The sequence below is a fragment of the Silene latifolia genome, unplaced genomic scaffold, assembly GCF_048544455.1.
Source record: "Silene latifolia isolate original U9 population unplaced genomic scaffold, ASM4854445v1 scaffold_20.1, whole genome shotgun sequence".
NCBI lineage: Eukaryota > Viridiplantae > Streptophyta > Magnoliopsida > Caryophyllales > Caryophyllaceae > Silene > Silene latifolia.
Window position 1 is genome coordinate 3458740 of NW_027413163.1, and position 11013 is coordinate 3469752.

Below are 11013 nucleotides of genomic sequence, written 5' to 3' on the forward strand. Positions count from 1 at the left end.
TAGTCATTAGTCCAATCTTATTGTGACTAATTACCCTAATTATTCTCTAACACGTAATTATGATTAAATAAAATAATATAATAATTATCTCCATAATATTTTCTATATTTTATTTAGTAATTGCCGGAAATGTCTTAGGACATATTTCTCCAATCTCCCACTTGTCCGTAGACAATAAGACAATCTTCAAATTTCTTAAGTCTCTTAATATCTTGATCTCACATAAAGCATCTCTTGTTTAATGTGTCACATATCAAATTTATATCCTCGATCTCAGAGTTCGAACTTTCATTTAATGGATTAACCCCTTAATCCTTTTCCGGCACGACCATGCATTTTTCAGTTCTCCCTCATCAAGGAGCCAAGACAACAATCATATCGTATAGGTCGACTTATCCAAGTTTGTATTACCAAAACTCCCACACAATTTTTAGTCACCATGACTACTGCTTTTATAACCTCTTTTAACGACACGGCGTTTAACAGTGTCAATGCATAGTTAATCATATCATGATTGGAATGATATACTCATGTTAAATCAATTCTCGCTAAATATAGATATTTATTTCAATGTGGTCAGAGAAGAACTAAAAGCTGATATTTTACAGGTGTCAGGTCTTTTTAAAGGTAAATTACCTTTTAGGTACTTAAGGGTTCCTATAAAGACCACATGATTGAATAGTCAAGATTGTACGCCAATCATTGACAAGATCATTGCCAAGATCAGTGGCGTAGGTACCATAAAGTTCTTATTTGCTGGCAGGCAAACATTGATTAAATTGTACATACCCGGTATCTGCGAAATCCCAACAAACACCCGAAGATTGTCAGACTATAACATATTTCGAATATTTCAAATCATTTTTATGATGAGCATTTTTAACCATAAATCGTAATCACCCTTGGTTCCTTATACCATAACGGCTTAATCCGTGACTTGGTGATAATATTTGGTTAATTACAATTTTAAAAGGTACTTTAAAGCTCTCTTATTCATTTGTTTACATTTGCAAAAACCATATTAGTCATACATGGATAATTATCCTTGGTTCTACATACCATGTCGGTTTAACCCGAGTACGATGATAAACTTTGATTAATTACAAAGCAATGAACACAATATAATTAGTTCAAATAAAGCATTTTTACACTTTTCATTTACAAAATATTCATGTGAAGCTTGCAAAACCGAACTCGACATCGAATATTATCAAGACAATGATAATTATTCCGAGTCACGTTCTTCATATTAGCACAAAAACGATCTTAACGACCTTTTCAACAAAAGCGGGTTTCAACACCCTTTTACAAACGATTTTACAAACATTTTCGACAACCAGGAGACACCCCTTTGGGTCGTCACCTAGCTTGCACCTAAACAGGCTCTATGAACTCCAGTTTTCAAACTTGGGCAGACCCTCTTGCATCGCCAACAGGCTCGCGCCTCAATGGCTGCCTGACGCTGCTCCTGCCCTATTTTCAGCACTCGTCCAGGACGACCCCGACTTCGGTTAACCCGAATACAGGACTGATCAGATTGATGAGTTTGCATTTTACACATTGCATTCTAAAACACCCTTTTTTAAGACAAATTGATCATGTTGAGCACCATAAACCTAACTCGGTAAGTGGATGTTTAATTTCCATCTTGAATGCAAATCAACATTAAATCCAACTCGACATCAATTACTTGATACTTGGATAAACAACCGATATAGCAAATCTCACATGTTAGGTTTAAAATTGTGGATGCGCATTCATGCATTTAACCTGTTTTATCAACTTTTGCACTTAACCAACCAAGATCGATTAGTAGAGGCAGCTACCGCGGGCGGGATTGGGTGTTCGATTAAAGAGCTTCCCAATACATATCCTCACCTCTTACTTAGAAACTTTGGATAGTGGAAAACCTTATCCAGGGAGAACGAGAGTCATTCTAGCGATATGATTCTAAAGAGGGACGATTCCTTATGTTTAGTACCTATGTCAAGCACCGTTTTTTGCTTCGTTTGACCGAGGTACAAAGTGGATTAGAACAATTTCCAGGCATCCCATAATTGCTTAGTGGCGACTCCGAACATCTCTAGCAAATTGTTTCGAGACATTCACCAAGATGAAACAGACCGATCTAAAGCGATCCGGTCGAAAGTATTTCTACGTCACCGAGCGTGGCTTTCCGCCTACTGTATGTCCACGGATTGGCTTGGCGTGCAGGTGGCCTACGTCCACACCATACTAGCATTGTAAAGCGTACTTTCAAACAGGCCCTTATACGCCATTGCCAGTCCGACACCGGCCTTGGAAAGATGTCAGCATGGACTTTATCATGGCTCTTCCAAGAACTCAGAGAGGAAATGTGATACCCCGTATTTTATAATTACAAAAATAATATTATATTGTATTTTATACGAATTATGCATGAGACGGAATAATAATAATAATAATAATAATAATAATAATAATAATAATAATAATATTGGTAATAATAATATTCGATAATAATTAACTCGAGACGGTAGTAATTGTGACGGTTACTAGAAACTCCCACTCACCTTATATAATCCACCCTTATTCACCCAACCCTTATCCTAACATAATCCACCAAATCCACATAAAAGATAAAGGAGAAGAGAGAAAGAGAAGAAAAGAGAAGATTTCCGTCACCCCACCTCGAATCGTAAGGTAATACCGTCTATTATCTTAATTAATTTATAATATAGACCCGCCTTGACCTTGAACCACTCTAAACCGTCGTTGACCGCCCAAGTAGCCGCCGTTGACCGTCCTAAATCAAGGTTTGACCGAGTTCTATAAATGTTTATAGTTGTTGTTGTGTGACCGTCTTAAGATGAGTTTTTAACCCCTTTGTCGTGACTGACCTTGGTTGGGGTTGGGGTGGTTGTGTCGAGCATAGTGCGGAAAAGCTAGTGGTGGTCTTGGGTGGTGGGTAAGGTGGCTGTTGGTGGCGGAATCGAAGGGGAAAAGAGGCGTGACTAGGTCGTGTTAGTTGTTATTGTTGTATGTTGTTTGTTCTCGTCATGAGGGTGGTTGCTGGGACCACCGTGGTCAGGGGGACCACGGTGGTGGATGGTGTTGGCAGGAGCGGACCACGGTGTAGTGGTGATCGTGGTGGTACGGAAGGTGGTGGTGGCTTGGAGGTTTTTCAAGGGTGTCGGGTATGGGTGTGTGTAGGGGTGTACGGTGGTGTCGTGATGTGGCGACTGTGACTGCTGGCGGTGGCCCACCACGGCCGGTGGTGGTGGTCCACGGTGGCACCGGGGTGTGGTGGTTGTCGGGCTAGGAGGGAGGATCAGTACGAGTCGGGTTTTAAATAGTTTTAAGACGGTTTTAAATAGCTTTAAGACGGTTTTAATTAATCGAATTCGTATTTAATTTAATTAATTAATAATTAAATGTATTTAATTACTTTAATTAGGTGACGATTTTATGAAGCGGTATTATTATTGGATTTGGATTTGGAATTGCTTATGGAACTTGTGAAAAGGTAGGTTAATCCTACTCAGTTTCAATATGTTTATATGGTCATGTGAGTCGGCATTGATTAGTCACTTGCATTATAACATGTATCATGATGAGTCGATAATTGGGCATATTGTATGGCATCTGGCATCTATTGTGTTTGTCATGTGTATTGGTGGACTTGACGGTTGTGTTTGATTATTTATTGTTGAGGAGACGGGAGGCGGTTCGGAGACGCTCTTCCGCTTGAGTCACCTCTTGGAGCTTCCCACTCCAAGAGGGATGTGCACAGTAACGGCTGGAGTTACACGGAGGGACTCGTGTGGTTGAGACATGACGTCTGGCAGGGGATCCGGTTGGCTTCCGGACTCGATACATCTGGGCGTGTCCCGGTACCTGTTTGTGGTTGTTGGTATGTCTAGGCGTGTTCTGGTACTAGTATGGTTATCGGTATGTCTGGGCGTGTCCCGGTACCGTGGTGGTGGTTTTTTGATAGCATGTCATTCATATAATAGTCTTGTTGCATACTCACACACTCTGAGTTGTGTCACAGTTTATTTATTGAAATTGACATTTGTGTGTCTGTGTAATTGTCACCTATTTCCGGCGTGGCCTGTGTCGATCCATATGATATTTCCGATCATATGGGGAGCAGGTTGAGTACAGGTTTTGCTTGTTGACGTGATCGAGATTTGGGCCGCGCCTTGGACTCGGAGTCGAGTAGTGTAGCATGGATGACATAGTCATAGACGAGTTGTATTTCATTTATTCATTAGTTTATGTTTGTAATAACTAAACTTGTTATTTATTTAAAATTAAGTTTCTTAATTGTAATTCCAATTTCATTGCCTCGGGAAACCGAGACGGTAACATCTCCCAATTACTTTGGTCGGGTAAGAAGGGGGTGTTACAAAGTTGTATCAGAGCGACGATTTTGGAATCTAAATCAATGAACCAAAATGAACCTGGGAGTGTCTAATAAAATGAACCCGACATGAGTACAATAGGAGGTCGGATTTGGGAGAGAAGGATCCCTCATTTCAAAATTAGATCCTATTGTTTAAGTTGGTCACTACGTGGGTGGTTATGAGTCGGGAAACGTGAAGTGAAATGTGGTGTGATTACATATATTCTATACAAGTTGATAGGATTCTTATATTATGTAGTTATTGATTTGGTACATGTTAGTTAATATATGAAAATTGAATGAAAAGAGTAATGTGTATAACATGTTTTAAAAGTGGTTATTGCGTGTTGGTGTGTGAGGGCCACTAACCCCATCTTTTGGCGTGTTAATGACGCATATATGTTTGAATTTTACTAATGCTATAGTAGGGTGCCAATTTCTGGGCAGTAAATTTCGCAAAAATCGTGTTATTACCTTGTTTCTTGCATTTCTTCATCATTTCTCATAGCAAAAATACCAAATCTCCTTCAATCTTTTTCTAAAACTCCATTGTGGACGATTGTTTCTTGAACTTAAGTTTTCTACTCCAATTTATCCCCTCAAATTTTTTTAATCTAACCATGTAAGTGATGTCATTTTCCTCCTATTCTTCCCAATTTAACTTCGTTTAAATCTATGCTTATTCCTTCAAATTTTGTCAAATAATTGCATATTTATTTGACTAATGGTATTAATCACCTTTTTCGTCATTTATTATGCCAAATATGAAATTTTCATGTTGAATTTTGCCCAAACTTTTTCTTTATGAACTCGAAAATATATGTTTTTGAGTCAATAATTTGATTTTGTGTTTGTTGCTTGGTTAATCGTTTAACAAGGACTAAAGTTGATTGTTATTGCTAATTCTTGTCATATGTTTGAAATGTTGTCTTGAAAATTTTGTTCCGAAAATTTTGACACCTTAATATTCATGCGTAAGTTTTGATTTTCGTGTTTAAAGACTTAGTTTAATTGACTAATGAAGCTTAAGAATCTTCTCGCGCTTAAGTTTTGATTTTTCCTTTGTTGGTAACGACATGTATCATCTATAATCAAAATTTCATTCTAAATGTTGCCCAAAACCTTTTTAAATTGTATTTCAAAATGAATTATTTTGATTTTGGCACTCAAACATGATCCAATTGTTTCTTAGTACTTAGTCCTTGTTGATGTAGTATTTTGTTGATTCAAATGTTGTTCAAACGATGTTAGGTATGGTGTTAACATTTGAAAATTTCGTTTTAAAGCCTTCTTGATTTAATTGAGTAATAAGACTTCATTTTTGTTAATAATGCTATGCATTACCTTAATTTGAGAATCTTACCTTAAAATTTTGCCATTTTTTTATGTATATATACCATAGTGTATATGCTTAAATTTTTAAATCATCGTATTTAAAACATGGTTTCCTTGTTTCGTAGTGTTGCAATGTTTGTTAATAATGTGTTGTTTTGCTTATATATGGATCAATGCTTTGTTTACCTTTTGGGTCGTTTAGTTTCGATGAGTAAAGACGTGTAGATAATTTGTTGAGTGGTAGTTTTGATGAGGGTAGTTGGGCAAATGCTATTAATGTGTGATGAGTGAGTGTTACACTGTAAGGGTTATGAATGGGAAACACGTATTTTATTGGGATTGAGGTAAAATTTTTTAATTGACGTGGATTCGAGCCGAGTAGAGATGTACATGTATAATATCGTGAGTAGTAAGTCATGGGATGAATGAGGATATTATTGGTTGAAACATTGAATAATGTGCTAGAGATTAAATTGGGTTTAGTTAAATAGTGGTGTAAACAATGTGAGTAAGGGAATAGTGAATGGAAATGAGTTGTTTATGAGTATATATTAGTAATGTAGAGTATAAAATTGAGAGATATGAGAACGCGACGTGGTTGTTGGCTTTTAAGGAAGGAACCTTTCATGCTAAAGAATGATATTATACGATTAAAGAAGTATTAGTTCGGTGATCCAAAGTTATTGGTGTGTTTAGTGGATTAAAAAGAAAAGTTGGGGTGTGACTTGTGTATAATTCATGTTTGTAACTTGGGAGTACAAGAAAGGGACTTAGCTTACGTAAGGTGTCTTGAATTGAGTAAGAAGATTGTGTGAGGTAATTGTGGATAATGAGTGACGTGTGATCTAGGTCGAACGTTTGTTGAGTGATTGAACTTATGGATAATGAGTGAGGTTTGGGTTGCATATTGAGGGATATTGTTGTTGAACATGACATGGAAATTTTGGTTGATAAATAAATGAGATTTGAACTGTGGAATAATGAAAAGCAATTAAGGTATCAAGGGGTAGAATGAGGTGATTAATGATATTGGACGGTGAGAGATGTTTAGTAAAAGTCGTAGTAAGAAATGAATGGTGAAATTACTAGAAAATTATTGTACATGTGTGATATGGTAATTTATGGTTATATTATTATACCGACGTCGGTTTTTCGGGGAGTATTCTTTTGTAAAATAAAAGACGAGTGTGTCCATTGAGAGTCGGTTATTCGGGGATGTTATCTTATGAGATAGAGTGGTAGATGTAGCACTACCAAATTGGTCTACATAGTTATGAATTTTAGAGTGCGATATGTGATGCATGTGGGCCAATCGTATGACCGCTTAATTTGAGTAGGTTTGTATAAGTTTGAAAATGGTCATGTGGGACTTTGACCCTATGAGTGGTAGTATAGATGTTGTTGTAAAGTTGCCTCCCAATGGCCAGGAAAGCTTCCGTGGTATACATCGTGATCTTGTTGTAGTGTCAATTTAGGTGATGATGTTGTTAATAATCCTTGAGAATAACGAGTGGTTAGGCCGTGTCCGTGAAATAATATGTCGTGTCAGTAATATGTCTCTGATATTTCATCTTCATTGTGTAATAATGATAGCTATAAAGCTGTGAATTTGTTTTAATTTTGTTATTTGATGTTGTATTAGTCACCATCGGAGTCTATTAGCGTTTGTGTGATGAAATAGGAAAGTTGAAACCAAGTTGAGAAAGGAAGCGATCTACCCAGGTGACACTCGACCAAGTGCACCCTGCAACTCGATCGAGTGGCATGCCTTGACATTTGTTTTTTTGATATTTGACCGAATATTGAACATGTACCCTTATTTCGCGGTTTACATTAGTTGATTTGTGTTTGGATGAGCATGTTAATCTTACATGGGTGAGAATTTGTGAAATTTTTTTACCTTTGATCATGTGGTGTGGCATTTTGCAAGTAATGAAAATCGTTGATTCGACATGAGTAGATTGATGATAGAAATGATATGATAATCTTGTTTTATGTGTGTTAATCAACAAGAGTTTATTTCGTTTTGTAAAAGTAAGATGAATAATGCAAATTATATGTTGCATAGTGGTCGTTTGCATAATTGTGATTGTGGTTTTCCGTTTGAGCGGAAGTGTTGATGATAGGTGGGAACGGATATGAAAACACATGTGTGATCATGTGGTGGAAGACGCAGTACATGCGTGGCATGGTGTGTGGAAATGGAAGTGTTGTTCATGGTTGAGTCACATTACGAATAATTTGGCATTGTTTAAAAGTTTCATGGAATCCGCATATTTGTGATTGATGTGCATACATGTGAAAGTGTGAAATTTAACGTGATATAGATACATAATAATAATAATCGAGTTATACCCGTGATAGATACGTATACATATAGCCAACATGAATTGGGAGTCGTTTGTAGGATTATAGATTGGAACCGTGGGTTTGACCTGACGCTTGACCTTTTGGAGGCTTGTATATGGGGGATTATATCAATGGAATTAGAACTACATGAGGTTTGATTATGGATTTGCAATGAGTAAAAGAGAGTATTGAATCTGGAACATAGTCAATTGTGGAATTTAGTAGTCAACGTATGAGAGCACACTATGAGGTTGATAGTTGAACTTTGGGACGAAGTTCTCTTTTAGGGGGAGTGAATGTAACAATTGGAAATTTAAAGAAGGAAAACGAGAGTAATATGCACATGAGTAGCGTATGAGTAAAGAGAGGATATAAGATAAAGGAAAACATGTGAGCTTGTGTGAGCCTGGTGAGAGAGGTGAGAATCATATTGGCATAATGCGAGTGAGGATGACAGTAAGAGAGAGTGCATGAGAATCAGTGATGAAACTTGAGGAAAGGAGAGAGATGAAGTTCATTTTAAGGGGGGAATATTGTAATACCCCGTATTTTATAATTATAAAAATAATATTATATTTTATTTTATACGAACTTTATATGAGACGGAATAATAATAATAATAATAATAATAATAATAATAATAATAAGAATTATATACGATAATAATTAACTCGAGATGGTAGTAATTGTGACGGTTACAAGAAACTCCCACTCACCTTATATACTCCACCCTTATCCACCCAACCTTTATCCTAACATAATCCATCAGAATCTACATAAAAGATAAGGGGGAATAGAGAAAGAGAAGAAAAGAGAAGATTCCCGTCACCTTGCCTCGAATCGTAAGGTAATACTGTTTTTTTTATCTTAATTAATTTATACTATAGACCCGCCTTGACCTTGACCCACCCTAGCCCGTTGTTGACCGCCCAAGTAGCCGCCGTTGACCGTCCTAAATCTGGGTTTGACCGAGTTCTATACTTGTTTATAGTTGTTGTTGTGTGACCGTCTTAAGACGAGTTTTTAACCCCTTTGTCGTGACTGACCTTGGTTGGGGTTGGGGTGGTTGTGTGGAGCGTAGTGAGGACAAGCTAGTGGTGGTCTTGGGTGGTGGGTAGGGTGCCTGTTGGTGGTGGAATCGAAGGGGAAAAGATGGGTGACTAGGTCGTGTTAGTTGTTGTTGTTGTGTGTTGTTTGTTCTCGTCATGAGGGTGGTTGCTGGGACCACCGTGGTCAGGGGGACTGATACCGTCGTTTTAGTACCAAAAATAATACCTAAGACTACTAACAGGCGTTAGTGGAAGTAGGGTCGATCTCCACAAGGAGGCTATTATATCTATCTGCTAATCTAAGTCTGTCCGGTAACAATCGGAGGTTTTTAAATTGATTTCTAACTAAAAGTGATGAAGGCAAGAGAAATAAGGTAAAAAAGCAGTAAAGACAATGAGTATTAAAGGTGTGATCAGATAAAGAGAAGTATTCTAGGAATTGGGTTCACCATGGCAGTTAACTAACTCAGTCATAAACAGTTCAGGCGATCCAATGTGAGAAGGGCAAGGGAAAGGTCCTTCCTGTTGGAATATGTGTCCTCCGACAATAATGCGATCACAACTGTCGATCATGATGATCACATGTTTAAATCTCATTTTAAGAATACATGTGGGATGTAATATTTTACAGTCAACTGGTCAACACATATCAATAATGATTGGCTTACTAGAGTTTGACATTACTGTCGTGCGACGGTGGTGATCAGTTGATCCCCTTAGGTCATACCTATAGGGAAATACTCTTAATTGATTATTTAATTAATCGTATGCCGATACGAGTTAATTAAATTGCTTAAAATTGACGGATAATTTTGTTAGTAAAGTTAACGTGTCTTATTGTAATTTGATTAAATGATATACGGTCTAAGTAATCGAATTGTTTTATTACTTAGATAAAATTATTGTTTACGAAACAATTGAAATTGAATGAATAATTTATTATAAATACAAGACGTTGTAATTTATAATTTGATAAACCGTTTTGGTACAAGTAATTACGAATTACTAGTCGACTTTGTACATGACATATTTTATGAGTATGTTGATTTTTAATATGTTAAAAATACATTACAATTTCACATGTCAAGTAACATGTCACATATGTCACAATTGACAAATGACAAAATAAAATGGACTACCCATTTTAAATCAAGTGTACCGAAATATTGGAGGGATTAAGCTTTATATTGTGTTTTTATTTTTAATTGGAAACATGATGATTAAAGCCTAATGTCTAGCATTGCATACCTAGTCTTATCTTGAGAAGAACAAGACCATGCATTGGCTCTCCAATAAAGACCATGCATTGGCTCTCCAATAAGACCCCTCCCACCGGTTTTCTATATAGAGTAAAAAAAAAAATGGTTTCCTCTAATTTTTCATTCACTACTTCATCTAACATTTTTCTAGTGTAAGAAAAATATTCTCTCTACAATATGAAACATTTTTAGAGAAAGAAAAACTTCACAAAAGCTCCTCTCTTGACCGAAATATTCAAGAGAAAATACAAATTATTTTGTATCAAATTTTAAGTTAGATTTTTCTTATTACTAGATCATAATAATATTGGTTATTAAGAGGTTTCCTTGGGTATTCACTTTTGGGAGAGGTTCTAATTTGGACCTTTTGTTCATCCATTTTAAGGAAAGCTCAAGAACTAACAAATAGGTGAGTTTGTTGGTGCCCATTAATCCGAAATCATATAGTAAGATTGCTGATTTCTTCTCTTATCTTATTTATGTTTGCATGCATAAGATCTAGAATTTATTTTATGACTAAATAAATTTGAACATATATGAATATGTAAATTAATGTGATTAATGATTTCCAACAAGCGGTATCATGAGCCTTAGGTTGTTTGCATGCAAATCGGTTTATAGTTTTTCCGAGTTA